Here is a 15,769-nt window from a genome sequence, read left to right as displayed (position 1 = left end):
AATTCTTCTGGTTCTTTTGTAAACATTAAAACCCAATGCACAAGGAGGCTCTTGGTAAGGATTCCTAACTCTTATGCATACACCGAGCCCCCCAAAAGATCAGGTAACAGCTTTGTATGGTGAAGCTTATAACATGGCAACAAGTCTGAGGTTCAGCATTTTTTTCTGGTATTATGTTCACTGTTCTCTGATTTTTTTCTTCTTTTGCACAGCTAGAAAATGTTGCAACTATTTATTCTAGCTGTGTAACTTGTTTTAAAGAAGTCAATGAAGCCAAATCATAGTTTGAGGCCATCCTGGGAAAAATGTTAGCAAGATATCATCTCAACCATTGATGGTTGGGTGTGGGCCATATACCTGTCAACTCAGCATCATGGGAAGCATAAGTAGGAGGATCTTGGTTCACACCTGCTCAGACATAAACAGGAGACCCTATCTGAAAAATAACTGAAACAAAATGGGTGTATGTGGTCAGAGGTGCAGCTCAGATGATAGAGACCAGCCAGTGAGTGATAGTGTCAGATACTGAGTTTGAGTCTCAGTGTCAGCCAGAAAAAAAAAATGTGCAATTTGAGTGATATGGGACCTGCCTGGCAAGTGCAAAGCCAAGAGTTCAAACCCCAATAAGGAAAAAGAAGAAAAGAAATGAATCTTCAATATTGAGTTTTAAAGCTTACTAGACCAATATGATACTGTATTTTCCTGTTGGTGGGAGTGGGGGAGTGGAGGGGGACGTCATATTTTTTGGATTCTGAAAGTCTTCTCTTGTTTAAGTAGTTGAACAAAGGTGTTTCATCCCTACAACTCAGATTATGAACACAATGCATGTTGATCTGCGTTACCTCTTCCATTGTTCTCTGTTTCTTTTGAGATAGGGTCTTTCTATGCAGCCTTGGCTTGCATCAAACTACCCTCCTACCTTTATTTCACACATTCTAGAAAGTACTTTTATTTATTTATCTGCCTATCTGCCTGCCTGCCTGTCTGTGTATGTATGTATGCATCTGTCTGTCTGTCTGTCTGTCTGGTCCTTGTGTATAAACTCAGAACCTGGTCATTGTTCCTGAGCTTCATTTCCTTAAGACTAGTGCTCTTCCACTTGAGCCACAGCTCCATTTCTGGCTTGGGGATGATAGTTTCTTGGAGATACTGTTGATGCCCTCAAATCATAGAGACTGAGCATAAGTCATAACAATAAGAATAGAAATTTCTGTGGGGGAGGCTAATGAAAATGGCTTTATCAATGTCAGAATAGGCCTTTATAGAAGTACTCAGCTAGGAATTATAGAGTTTTTGGTAGTGATTGTGAACTCAAACTCTAACATAGTAAGCAGATTTTCCCTTTTTACCCCCTCAAAATATCTTACCATCCATTATAATGGAGTTACAATCTTTTTGATACTCTCTTGCACCGATTGTTTCAATGATATTCTAGAGTCTACAAGTAGACACCCTTCCAGTGCTCCATGATGCAGGACAGTGACAGACACAAGCTTCCCAGTTTTACAGAATGTAGAGACAATGGAGGGAAATAGCAGTGGAAAGGAATTCATGGTGCCTGCAAGGAAGTGATGTGTGAGGTAAGGAGGAACTGGAACTGAGACTGGAGAGGAAGGCTAGGAGGGAGGCCTTGTAGATAGGTGACCTTGTAAACAGGAACACCTCGATAGGGAAAATCGGGCACTTCTTAGTAGCAACAGAAGAGAAAGCACAAGCTGGAGCCGTCTCAGATTATGTAAGTCTATAGACCTCTACCTGCAAGCCTAAAGACTTGGTATACTATTCAAAACATGATAACCAAAAAACCCCAAGAGATTTTAAGTCTACAGAGTGACACCATAAAAAATGGTATTGTAGAAGACAGAGATGGATTGGGAGGACAAGAGGAGACCCTGGGAAGTGCTTGGGAATCCAAGTCTGAAAAGATGACAATCTAGAGCAGATGGGGGTACTAGAGGAGGTGAGAATGGAGACATACTTTAGAGAACCAGCTGATAGAGGATGGTGATTGACAGGATATGGCAAATGAACAGGAAACTGGGAGACAGGTGACACACAGTGACTGAATGAATGAGAGAAGTGAATTTACTGAAGTGTCTGAGTAGGAGCACTTTGGGGTACAGGACCAATTTGGGGTACAGCATTGAGTTGGCGGTACTTGTGTATATACTGAAGTGGAGATAGCTGATGGATTTTTTTTCCCTACATATCCCAACACTGTTGCTTATGATTTTTAATCTCTATAAAGATCTTGAGCACATAGATTTGCCCTGATTCACAGAAGAGCTCATGTTAGTCTTGAATAAATGGTTACTTTTCAGCTTGGTGAAAAATAGTGTGACTGCTCTTTTTGAAGCAGTTTAAATCTGGGTGACAGAGTGAATCCAGCCCCCTACAGCAATAGAGTTTCCCAGAACCAGAGAAGAGATGGCATGTATCCCCTGCTTCAGGATTCAAGAAGCACCCCACATAAGGATCCTCATCTGACCAGTATTTATAGCCTCTCACAGACTAGCACTTCAAAAATACCTTGTGTTTAATAAAGCACTTATTCTAAGTAGTTCTGTTTTTCCACTTTTCCTTAGAATATAATAGGAAGTTGGCAAGAGGTAGATTTGCATTCTTAATGACAATGGGAAATATAGGAATGTGACACTGTTTTATAGATTAACGTTTATATTAGCTGAATGCTGACATTTTAATGTACATCAATAGAAAAATGTTATCTACGCTCATGGAAAGTTTTCGAAGCAGATTGCCTGGTTCAGATCCAATATTTATTTGAGTTTGTAGACAGATACCTATCCCAATGTGTCTTAAATGATACTAAGGCTTAGCCAAAAAAATTATTGAGAATGGCTATATTTAAGCATGCCTAAGTCTTTCACAAGTGTCTGCATAAAAATACCTATAAAAAATACACCAAGGAAGTTATATGGTATAAAATAATGCCCAATTCAAGTGCAGTAATAATGATTTCAAATTTGAATGGTAGTTTAAAATGATAATATCATGTATTTGGAAGAATATTTATTATTTAGGGTGTGTGTGTGTGTGTATGTGTGTGTGTGTGTGTGTGTGTGTGTGTGTGTCTCGGACGCTTTGGTACCTAGTTTGAACTCAAGTCTTTGGACTTTCATTTCTCTTGTATTCAGGGTGCGGTGTGAGATAGGCAGTCTAGTAATTGGATTCAAGCCCTAGTGTTCTTCTTCTGTGACCCAGGAGTGTTTCTTAACTTGGTTGATTTGCCAAGTGACATCATGGTAAGGAGACACAGTATTCCTAAGAATTCGGAACAGTGGTGATCCATCAGCAGAAGGGACCATAGTTACAGATTGTAATACCGTTCACATTTGATCCTATTTGAAGTGAAGCTTCCCATCGAAGGCCACCCCTGGCTCTCTTACTTCGTGGATTCAGGGTAGCCTTCTGTGACTTCATAACTTTGTAATGGCACTGACACTTTGTAATAGCACTGACATGGCAAGAGAACTACTTAGCTGTTCTGTTAACTGACCAGGAATACCTGACTGGGTAAGTATATGTGTACTGCCAGCTCTTAGGCAATTGAGAAGTCTTTTATTATTATTTTTTTTTCTTTCTTTTTTTCTTCAGTCATGGGGCTTGAACACAGGACCTGGCACTGTCCCTGCACACATTTTGCTCAAGGCTAGTGTTCTGCCACTTCGAGCCACAGCTCAAGTTCCAGTTTTCTGCACATTAATTAGAGGTAAAGAGTCACACAGGGACTTTTTTTTTGCCCTGGCTGGCTTCGAATTGTGATCCTCAGATCTCAGCCTCCTGAGTAGCTATGGTTATAGTGGTGAGCCATGGGCACCTGGCAAGTCTTTTTATTTTTTGATTGGTTGTGGGGCTTGAACACAGGGCCTGGGCACTGTCTGTGAGCTCTTCAGCTCAAGGCTACCTCCCTACTCCTGAGCCTAGGCATTGTTCCTGAGCTCCTCAGCTGAAGACTACCACCCTACCCATTGAGCCACAGCACCACTTCTGGTTTTCTATTGGTTAATTGGAGATATGAGTCTCACTGACTTTAGTGACCCAGCTGGCTTTGAACAGCTATCCTCAGATCTCAGCCTCCTGAGTAGCTAGGATTACAGGTGTGAGTCACCACTCTGGGGTTGACAAGTCTTTTGATTAAGTACCTCCAGTTACTTGCTGAGGGACTGGGCCTACATTGTCATACTGCTAAACCCGAGAATTAGAACATTGCCGTCCTTTTTCCTGTTGCATACTGATTTTTGCACAGTACAGATTTTTATCACAGGAACCAAAAGCCAGCTTCACCAAGATGTTGTCATCAAAAGAATATAGCGTGGTCTAATTTGGAATGCTGAGACAATCAAAGGTGATTGTTTCCGTGATGTCCAAAAAAGGTCAAGTATCATTTCTTTCTAATTTGGTCCTACTGAATTTACTTTCCAATCAGCAATGTCGGAAAGTCTGATTTCCTTTTTTTTTTTTTAAACAAATTTCCATGTCCTCACAAGTGAATATTTTGCATGTTAGATTTTACTTGCAATCTACTGCTCTTTCTACAGTTAACAATTGCATTTATTTGAATACTTTAAAGTTTCATTTTCTAATTCCTATATAATGGTCCAATAAGTACTTTTTTTTTTTTTTGCCAGTCCTGGGCTTGAGCTCAGGGCCTGAACACTGTCCTTAGATTTTCTCAAGGCTAGAGCTCTCCCACTTGAGCCTCAGTGCCATTTCCAGCTTTTTTCTATGTATGTTGTACCGAAAAATTGAATCTGGGTCTTGGTGCATGCTAGGCAGGCACTCTACCACTAGGCCAAACTCCCGGCCCCAGTAAGTACTTTTTATGAAAATACTAGCAAGCCAACCACATTTCATTGAAGTTGGCACAGAGATGATACATTCAGGAGACATAAAGCTTCATGTGTATGTTGTTGTAGACATGTTTGTTCTGTTTTGTTTTGTTCAGATGTGTTATGGCTAATCAGATACTTTATAGAACAAACTTAGTTAATTTTTTTTATGGTCCTGAGACCTGGGTGCTGTCCCTAAGCTCTTTTTCTTTTATTTTTGTTTTGGTCTGTCCTGGGGCTTTGACTCTGGGCCTGGGCACTGTCCTTGAACACTTCAGCTCTAGGCTACTGCCCTAACCCAAGGCCTAGGTGTTATCCCTGAGCTCTTCTACTCAAGACTGCCACCCTACCTCTGGAGCCACAGAGCCACTTCCAGTTTTCTAGTGGTGAACTGGAAATAAGAGTCTCACTGACTTTAGTGTCTGGGCTGCCTTTGAACCAAGATCCTCAGATGTCAGCCTCCTGAGTAGCTTGGATTACAGGCATAAGCCACCATGCCAGGCTCATAGGCTCTTTTTCTCAAGGCTAGTATTCTTTATTGTATGTCAAATGCTCTACCAGAAAGGACACAAGTGGAATTTAAATGAAAAACTTGAACCACAGCACTATTTCCAACTTTTTTTTAGTGATTAACTGGAGGTAAAAGTCTCACAGCCTTTCCTTCCTGGGCTGGCTTTGAACTACAATCTTCAGATCTCAGCCTTCTGAGTAGCTAGGATTACTGGTGTGAGCCACCAGTGCTCAGTACTTCAGAATCTTTTACGTTGACCAGAGTAAAGAAAGAAGAGTTTAAAATTTTCATTCTTTAGCTCATCTCTTATGAAGCAACTAATTTACTGTTAGAAGATCCTGAGATGGAATTATACATTCCAAGTGCTTATGGAGTCTGTGGGTAATATGTTGTTCAGTTGTAATAGTCAATTTTACTTTTCTTCTGGTCTCAAGCCTTGTCCTTTATTCAAAAGCATTTCTTAAATACCCCAGTGTATTTGCACAAATTTTACATCAAGTACATTGGGTATATGGGGATAACTGAAGTATGGTACGTGTACTAAGTGCTTAAAGCACTTAATACAGTGCCTGGCATATCTTCCATCAACACGTGGTAGATGAAATGAATATGAATATTTCTAGGTACCTGTATTTTATGTCAGATGTTCTACCATAAGGAACACAGGTGAAATTTAAACAAAGAGTGGGGATTATTTTTTTTTAATTTACTGTACACTTTGGCTAGAAGAGGGAAGTGAGGTTTCTCTATGACAAGTGACTATCCTTTTGTTGACATTTCTCAAATCATCATGCCTGCCAAGCTATTCTGACTGTTCAGCTGTTAGCCTACCCATGTGTTGAAGGATCTGTCCTCAACCCATTTAAACTATGTCTGGTCCTTAGGGGTAGGTACTTAGTGCATCAAACATGTTTAATACCCTCAAGGATTAGTAAGTAATTAGCTCTCTTGCCTGGCATGTAAGCAGCACAGGGGTCTTTGATTTGGGCTCAATCAATGCAATTTTAATGTTAACAGCTCTGCGATCAGCAGCCAACAGTCAAATAAACTTTGACACCAAGAGCAGACATGTCAACAAAGGCACAATCTAATTTACTATTGATGGATGAACCATCTAATTTCCTTTTGGTTTAGACACTTGTGAAGCATTTATCTTTCATGTGTTCTATACACCTGTGAAAAGTTTCTTGTTTTTATTTTTTTATTTAACGCGCAGGGTTCACACTGTCAGGGCTGACTTTTGGTTACCACTTCTTGAGTTTCCTGTGGCATCAAAGGATCGCTAAGAGGCGCTTCTTTTCTTTCCTTCTTCATAACCTATAGACAAAAAGCCTCTAGTAGTCAAGTTCCCTTCTTTTCAAAAGGAACAACCATTCTATATTACACAATTTAGATCTGTATATTACTTTTGACACTCTAAAAAGAGATTAAATGGTATTCTTTGTGAACACGGGCCAGACTTCTATTTCAGTTTGAGAAAACAAATGACAGTCAAGAACTTTGTAAAGCTACATGACCAGTTCTCATAGAAAAGAGCAATAGGAGCCTACATGGAAAGCTTTTCTTTTTATCATATTTAAAATGCCTTTCTTAAAAGTTTGAAATCAATTTTTATGGACCTAAAGTAATAAATCTTTCTTACTCTTCTAGCCAAATATTTTCATTGCATAAGAAAATAGTCCTATGTGCTTTGTGTTGCTCTGTGGATGCCATTTATTGGTTGATCAATTTGATGGGTCTTTGAATTCCCAGTTGTGGCAGTACTGAGTCTGAATTTTTGTGGAAGGTCAGGATGCAGTCAACTTTCAGATTGACAGAAAACATGAGATTCCAAAGTTAGTAAAGTTGATGCTGAAAGAGCACTGATGGTTCATTAGTAAATGTATTTAACTATTTGGCTAGTATTAATTGTTAGTGTAGATTGTTATGTGACAAGTAACTACAAACTTCTTCATGAACACAAGTCAGTTGTTTAGTTGATAAACTTACTAAGGCAAAGACTTAATTTTTTAAAAAAGTATTTCAGGTATTTTGTCTTAACAGAAACCATCTTTTTGATGTAGAGCCAAGGATTCTCTTTTGAATATGCTTGTATAATTTTTCTGCATTAAGTCAAACCTGCTAAGTATCAACTATGATATCTAGTTTCGTTTCTATAAAGAGGGTTCACAGTGAATTAATTATTAAAGTTTCATGATAAACATCACAGGGTCAAGGAGATGATTGTGTGTTTGAAACTTCCCATGTTCAGACGTTTTCTAAAAGTATAAAAAAGAGGAAAGAGATCAAGAATTCCCAACATCTGATGAGCAGTGAAGTTCAGAATCATATTTGAGGTGTGTATGGTGTTGAATGCATCTGTCCAGGGAAAGCCTCTCCAGAGATGCTGCTATGGATTCCCAAGTGTCTAGGGGGAAAATAAGTATGTCCTTTTTGAGAAACCCAGGGATTGATATACAGAAGACTAACATGTGAATATAAAAACTTTATTATGTTTCACGAATGGTTCTCTTGAGTCAATATGAAAAGAGGAAAGAACTAAATCTTTGTAAGAAGTTGAGGAGTAGAATGGTTGATGGTACTAAGCCAAATTACAGTTGTAGTGATTAGTTGTAGTGATTTGCCTTACTGCTGAGTTGAGTGTCTTGGCCAGGTGTACAGAATGAAGATGGGTGTACTACCTTTCCATGTCCTGGAAAACACATCTTTTTGGGAATCTACTGCCTAACTGGACTAGTTCATGGACTACTGATTTCTGTTCTGTTCTGTTCTGTCAGAACTGGGACTTTATCTCAGAATCGTGAGCTTTCACTTGCTTTTTCTGCTCAAGACTGATGTTCCACCTCTTGAACCCTACCTCTCCTTCTGGCTTTTTGCTGGGTTAATTGGAGATGAGTCTCTAATTTATCTGCCCGGACTGGCTTCAAATCCGGATCCTCAGATCTCAAACCTCCTGAGAAGCTAGGGTTACAGATGTGAGCCACTGGCACCCAAAACTGCTCCTCTCCCAGTTTTCTCAACTCTGGTGAATATTATACTGAAGTACTACTTTAAGAATATATTATTAGTCATTGGGTATTTATTGAGTACACATTTAAACCACACAGATGAAAAAGTCATTTAGGTAAAAACTATTTGCATTTGAATACATCAGGCTGCCAAATAGTAAAGAATATTTGGAAGAATATATTTATTCAGCAAATTACAGAACTTCCTATTATAAACCTATCTTTTATTCATTCAACAAATATTTATCTTAATATCTACCATGTCCAAAGTTTATACTTAATACCACATGAACACAGAATGCAGACACGGTTGCCGAATGATATATTATAAAATGCTATTTATTTGAGACTTAGATTACACAGCTGTAACACCAAACATCGTTTGTGTATGCATTTACACATGTCAGAATGCTTTGAAAAGTTTTGGGAAAGATCAAGTTCATGAGAGTGATTGCCTCTGGATATGGAATGATAAATGTATTATCTTTACCCGCCCAAAAGGTTTCCTTTCTTCTACAGAGAAGACTATGGAAAACTTTCAGCATTGCTTTAGGATGGTAGCTGGGCAGATATTTGGTACATATATGTATACAACATTGTACTGATATTTGCTTATATTTAATTCTTTAATATTTAAAGTTTTTTTCAGGGACCCAGAGTTTGGCCTACTGGTAGAGTGCTTGTCTAGCATGCATGAAGATGTGATGCTGTGGCTCAAGTGGTAGAGCTCTAACCTTGAGGAAAGTCAAAGGACAGTGCTTAGGCCCTGAGTTCAGTCCCCAGGACTGGCAAAAAAATAGTTTTTCAAAACACAAAAATAGCAGTGACATAATAAACTGTAACCCCTCTATACACTATCCCAACAATAAATTATAAAAAAAACAATAACAGCGACAAAAAAGAATATCTCACTTGTAGATTTTAGGATGCTGGAAGTGGAAGAGATACAGACTTGTCATTTTAGCATGAGATCATGCTAAGGAGGGAGCTGGGGTAACATACCTATCTACTGGTGAGAAAGAAAAGAGATGTATTGATTATTGTTGATTAGAAATAATTTGTTTAGTTGGCATTGTACCAATAAATAAGTCCTTTGGATTCATAGGTCATTTTCATGTTGTCTTGTGTGTTGGAGAAAAATTTGGTAGGTGCTCAGGTCCAGGTTGGTGGATCCAACTTGTTAGAATGTCTGTGGACTGCATTTGAAATTCAATCTATAACATTTCTCTGGAGAAAAAACTGTGGGGGAAGTGGATTCTGGTTTTTTTTGGGGGGGAGGGGCTATTACAAATGTAGCACTGAGTTGGGGAAATCCAGTTAACAGAGTGCATAGTAAAGTTGTTTTACATTCCTGAAATCGAAGCATGGCGTTTTAATGACACTAAACAACACTTGTAATTTAGGATTTGAGTAAAGCCTCTCCGGAAGTGTTGGCTATCCTCATTCAGTTTGCTTTGGTAGGACAAATTGTTCCCTCTCTCCTTGCTAAGAACTGCAGTGTTCCTATCTTCTCCAAGAATAGATTTCTTTAAGCTGTTAAAAAAAAAAAACAGTCATGAAATGCTTAATGTTTTCAATCTGAATAAAACCATTTTGAATGTAGTTGCATAGCTACCTTAGGACCACAGTTTTTTTTTTCTTTTGTAATGGAACAATTTAAAATATTTTCTATGTGGATGAGCATTAGGGTAAATGATGCAATGAATGCAGTACTATTTCCTAGGTATAACTGGCCGATTCTAAAAACAAGTAAATCCAAGACTGGTAGGATTTAAGGAAACAAACACTTCCTAATTGTCTCAGATGACTTCTCAATATTTAATAAAAGGAATTCTAGTGTGGGAGGTATTTTACTTGGTTTCAAGTTCTGAATCCAGCATTTATTAACAGTGTGACCTCATGTCTTTACTTAGTCTTGATTTCTGGGTTTGTAAATAGCTATTGTAATAATAACTGTATCTGGAATTATTTTTTAAAATGAGGAGAAGATTGAATGAGATGATGAGTATGAAGAATACCAAACACATGGAAGAATTTAATCATAAATAATACTTATTGGCCATGTAATTTACTATTAGGTGAATTGTGTAGTTAGGGAATAAGATCACCCCCGCTCCTCCTTTATCTTTTTTTTTTTTTCAGTCCTGGGCTTGGGCTCAGAGCCTGAGCACTGTCCCTGAGTTTTCTCAAAGCTAGAGTTCTACCACTTGAGCCTCAGCACCACTTCTGGCTTTTTCTTTTTTTTTTTTTTTTTGGCCTGTCCTGGGCTTGAGCTCAGGGTCTGAGCACTGTCCTTGGACTTTCTCAAGGCTAGAGCTCTACCACTTGAGCCACAGCACCACTTCTGGCTTTTTTCTATGTATGTGATACCGAGGAATCGAACCCGGGTCTTCATACATGCTAGGCAAGCACTTTAACCACTAGGCCAAACTCCCGGCCCCATGGCTTTTTCTTATGTATGTGTTACTGAGGAATCAAACCCGAGTTTTCATGCACGCTAGGCAAGCACCCTTCCACTAGGCCAAACTCCTAGCCCTTTTGTTTTCTTTTTTTTTTGTACCAGTGTTGGGCCTTGAACTCAGGGCCACTGTTCCTTTGCTTTTTCCACTCAAAGCTACGACTCTATCACTTGAGCTACAGCTCTACTCCCAGCTTTTAGAGATGGAGTCTCATGGACTTTCCTGCCTGAGATGTTTCTGAGCTGCAATATTCAGATTTCAGTCTACTAAGTAGGTAGGGTTACAGGTGTGAGCCACTGGCACCCAGCAAAGTTTGATGTTTGCCTCTTATACAGCCCTCAACCCTGAACTTCCCTGATTTTGCTCATTGGTGTTGCATAGAACTTTACATTTCTAATAGGTATATGCATTATTTGATTTATATTTCTATTTCTTATCAATGGAAGGTTGTTGTATTAAAGTAATAGCTGTTACTCTTTTTTATACTTAGTATTTGGTTGTGTGTGTGTGTGTGTGTGTGTGTGTGTGTGTGTGTGTGTGTGTGTGTTTCTGCTGATTTCTTTGTAAAGCCTACCTCACTCCCCTTAACTCTTTCCTGAGTCCTTTTCCCCCATCACTTTCTCTGCTCTGTTTCTCTCCGTTCTCTCTAGCAGAGTATAATGACTCCCACTCTGTTCCAGTACAGTTTGCACATACAAATATTATTTCAGTTGGCGTATGGCATTATAATCAGATCGTTTTGGACTTGATTCTTGGCTGAGCTACAACAAGGCTCCATTGTAACTAACTTCTTCAAGAGTAAGTAGTGAAAGACTTGTGGCAAAATATGGAGGCTTGTTCTTTTTGAAAAGGAGAAATTAATAGAATATTTTGAGGTCAAATATTCATTATTCATCTTTAAAACTAATCCATTGCTTTCCCTTCTCCCTGCTCATTCCCCCAAAATGAGCTCCAGTCACAAAAATTAAGAACCAAGGTATGAAACAAATACGCAGGCAGATTTTAGACCAGTTATAATTTAAAATCTTTAGACACTGAAATGAAAGTTTGGTTCTTTTCTCTGTTGTCTTTTTCAAGAATATTGTGGCTATTTGAGGATCTCTTATAGTAGCAAAGTTGCAATGGTGGCTTTCTTCATGGTTCCGAGTGAATGGGAGAGGACAGACAAATTCAAGCATGAAGGACCTGCTTCAGGCTGGCACCAAATTCAGGAGAGTATGTGACGACCTAGGCTAGACAAGGTGGCAAGGAGGAGGTTAGTGGGTCTGAGTAGGCTAAGTGGGTAAACATCTCTGTACTGTGAGGTGGGATAACATGAAGCTAAATAGTTGGACAGGAGATTTGGCATCTCAGGAGCTAGGTGTGCTGGAGACCCCAACAAAAATAGTGCTTCAGCACTGTGCAGGTTGTAACAAGTTCAGGACTGATTTCAGAGTTTTGGGGAACAGAGTCTAAGGACTGGCAGCCATGCACTTGGAAAGTGGTAGTTGGGACAGTGCACCAAGGCCTTCAATCCATGTTGAAACGGTATTGGCTTCCAAAATGGCAGAACAGTATAGCTGGAAGTGCACATGATGGCACTTGACAAACTCATGTTCTCTACAGGGCAGGCCAAAAATTGGGGTGACTTGGAAGAGGAATAGGTCAGAAAAAGGTAACTGCCATCGTACCTCCTTATAGATATGATAGTCATGATTTAGAAGAACTGTCTCTTTTTCGATTTTTTAAAAGTAGGTAAGCAACTGTCTTCACCATTCGATGCTTTCTGAGAGCTCTTTTTAGTTTTTACACATTAAAGCAATTTGGTTTTTTTTGTGTGTGTGTGAGATAAACAACACCGGGCTTCCAGACTCTCAGAAACTCTAATATAGAAAGGATGTAGTTAGTAGTTTTCCCAAAAGGCAAGAGAGGCAAGTGAATATGAAATAATCCATGCATATTTCAAAATGGGATAAATGCTGTAAAACCTGTGTGCTTCTGGTTTTAAAAGATGTTCCAACAGAGAGCTTAGGATGTGAAATGTACTGCACTAGTTTCTCATGATTCACAGTATTCTGAATAAAAGAGTGAAGAGTCTATTAGTGATATTTCATTTGTTCTGAAAATCCTTAACTGGAGCTTTTAAACTTTTGTTTCCCGAACCAGCTATGATCATTTTCCAAGGTATGTACAAATCTCATTGATATGTTGTAGATTTCGTTTTACCAAAATAATGTAATTGATGAAGCTTTTGACCAGTTATCATTTTCATTATAAAACTTTGGAGGCCTTATGATGATGGGTGCTGTAGCTAATGACTATAATCTTAACTGCTAGAGAGGCTGAGCTAAGGAGGATTATAGTTCAAGGCCCACCCAGACAAGAAAAAGTTCTTGAGACTCCTTCACAACCAACAAAAAGCTGGGCCCTTTCTGTGTGAGAAGCCAACCAGGATGATGACAATCCAGACCCACCCTCAGGGTGAGGGGACTTGCTGATACTGAGGCCTCTCTAATGAAATAAAAACAGGTTCATGGGGCTGGGAGTTTGGCCTAGTGGTAGAGTGCTTGCCTAGCATGCACAAAGACCTGGTTTGATTCCTTGGTACCACATACATAGAAAAACGCCGGAAGTGGTGCTGAGGCTCAAGTGGTAGAGTGCTAGCCTTGAGAAAGTCCAAGGGCAGTGCTTAAGCCCTGAGCCCAAGCCCAGGACTGGCAAAAACAAACAGACAAACAAAAAAACCAAACAGGTTCATGGTCAGATTGGTTTGGGAACTGTTGGATTAAACAACACTAAATCATTTTCTTTACTGTGTTTCTTGGCCCCAATGTGTTGTTGGGTTTACTTTAGAAATGCCAATCTTGCATGCAAGGATAAGGGGAGGGGGGGAGGTAGGCTATTGAGAATATTTTTCCTTTATGCTTTTGTATTGTTTTTGCCCCCAACCTGTACCAGATGCCTCGGAGAGTAAGAGCTGCTGCTTGTGCATGTTGTACCTCAGTGGCAAAGCCAGGGCTCCATCCATCACAATATCAGTAAGGATCAGGTTGAAAGGGGCGTTTTCTCTGTGCTGCATGCTACTTATGAAATGTGTCATTCTCATTTTGTAGATGAGGAAACTAAACCGCCATCAGATGCGAAAGTTTTCTAAAGTCACACAGTCTAGTAATGAGGTAGCCAGAAGAGCAATCCTCAATAAATGCTTGCCAAACGAATGACTGCAGTGTGTCATACGCTGGTATGAATGACTAGCACTCCGGACGCCCTTATTTTCCTAAGAGGTTTTCGAAAGTAGTTTCATGCTGACAGATACCTCATTCATCACCATTAAGGTAAATATTTCAGTGATGGAAAAACACTTCCATAATTAATTTTTTAATAACATGAAGAACTAGAAACTCAGAAGGATATGGTAGAAAACAAAAGTGTCTACCACAGCACTAAGCAGTGCTGATTCTCACAGTGCAGGGCCTTTGGGAAGGAATCAGTGATGAGCTGACTAGTGGATTGGTGTCTAGAGCCTTAATTCAGTAGTTTGGCTTTTAATCATTTTTTTAACAACATAATTATGTACATAGTGTAAAAAGTCAAGTAGTGGAACCAGGCATGCACAGTGTCCCACATCTGTTAATCCAAGCTACTCAGGAAGCTGAGGTCTGGAGGATTTAGTTTTTTTCCAGCCCCTCCCTCCAAAAATGTTCATGAAATACAACAGAACAACAACAGCAACAACAACAAAAACTGGGTGTGATGATTCACCCCTATCATTTCAGCTATATTGGAAGCATAAATAGGATCACACTTTAAGCAGAGTATGAACCTATCTTGGACAGACAGACAGACAGACAGACAGAAAGAAAGAAAGAAAGAAAGAAAGAAAGAAAGAAAGAAAGAAAGAAAGAAGGAAAGAAAGAAAGGAAGAAAGAAAGAAGGAAAGAAAGAAGCGTGAGAAAATTAAGAGGCTGAAAGTATGTGTTCTTTAGCTTTTTCACTTACTGCTGGCACGCTACCGTTTGAGTCATACCTTCACTTCCAGCTTTTTGCTGGTTAATTGGAGATAAGGTCTTACAGTCAAGTGCTGGTAGCTCAGGCCTATGATCCTAGCCACTCAAGAGGCTGAGACTTGAAACTCTTTTTTTATTTTATTTTTTTATTGTAATTAATAAAAGGGTTACATGATATTTGCCAGATAGAAGGTGCATTAATTCACGTATATTGATACCCTTTCACATGTCTTGGTCCCCATTACCCTCCCCTCCACCCCCCCTCTTGGTTTTTCCCCCCTTCCCTATCCAATTTCAAATAACCAAATACAAATAAATCCAATATATCAGATAACAAAGTGAGATACTGTAACAATATGAGATAACCAAGGGACAGCAAAAGAGATGAGAGATAACAGTACATTAAGGACAACAATCATTCATTATATGGGTTTTGTTTCAATATCCTGGAGGTCTTTTCAATTAGCTTCATACTATATGGCCTTCTGTATCAAGGTTTTGCTCTATTGTAGATCTCTGCTAGTAGAGCCCAAGGTTTCTACTGATTATGACAAATGAGGGAAACCATTGAGCCTAAATTCCTTTGAGTCTGGCTTACTTCACTTAATATGATTTTTTCTAAGACTTTCCATTTCCTTACAAATGAGGCGATGTCGTTTTTTTCTGACAGCAGCATAGAATTCCATTGTGTACAAATGCAACAACTTGTTGATCCACTCATCAACTGAGGGACATCTAGGTTGGTTCCATATTTTTGCTATGGTGAATAAGCTGCAATGAACATTGTTGTGCTAGTGGGTTTAGTATGCCCTAGTTTCTGGATGGTTGGGTAAATGCCAAGTAGTGGAATTGCTGGGTCATAGGGGAGCTCTATGTTTAGTCTTTTGAGGAACTGCCATACTGCTTTCCATAGTGGTTGAATGAGTTTGCACTCCCACCAACAGTGTAGTAGTGA

The 15,769-nt window shown here is 39.2% G+C and overlaps 1 protein-coding gene across 4 annotated transcripts in view; it reads left to right on the top strand.

Moving 5' to 3' along the window:
* Stox2 (storkhead box 2) overlaps positions 1-15,769 on the top strand; it is a 99,573-nt gene that overhangs the window by 21,078 nt on the left and 62,726 nt on the right. The window contains exon 1 of one of the 4 annotated variants that reach the window (XM_090354144.1): positions 3,344-3,534. The exons of the other annotated variants lie outside the window; for them this stretch is intronic. The gene's annotated coding sequence lies outside the window, so the exon portion shown is untranslated. Of the gene's footprint in view, positions 1-3,343; positions 3,535-15,769 lie in introns of those variants that run through there. 4 annotated transcript variants of the gene reach the window in all.

This window comes from Megascapheus bottae, chromosome 20 (genome assembly GCF_031878675.1).
Source record: "Megascapheus bottae isolate mThoBot1 chromosome 20, mThoBot2.hap1, whole genome shotgun sequence".
NCBI classification, from domain to species: domain Eukaryota; kingdom Metazoa; phylum Chordata; class Mammalia; order Rodentia; family Geomyidae; genus Megascapheus; species Megascapheus bottae.
The sequence above is the reverse complement of the archived record's forward strand: the minus strand, read 5'-3'. Positions and strand labels throughout refer to the sequence as shown.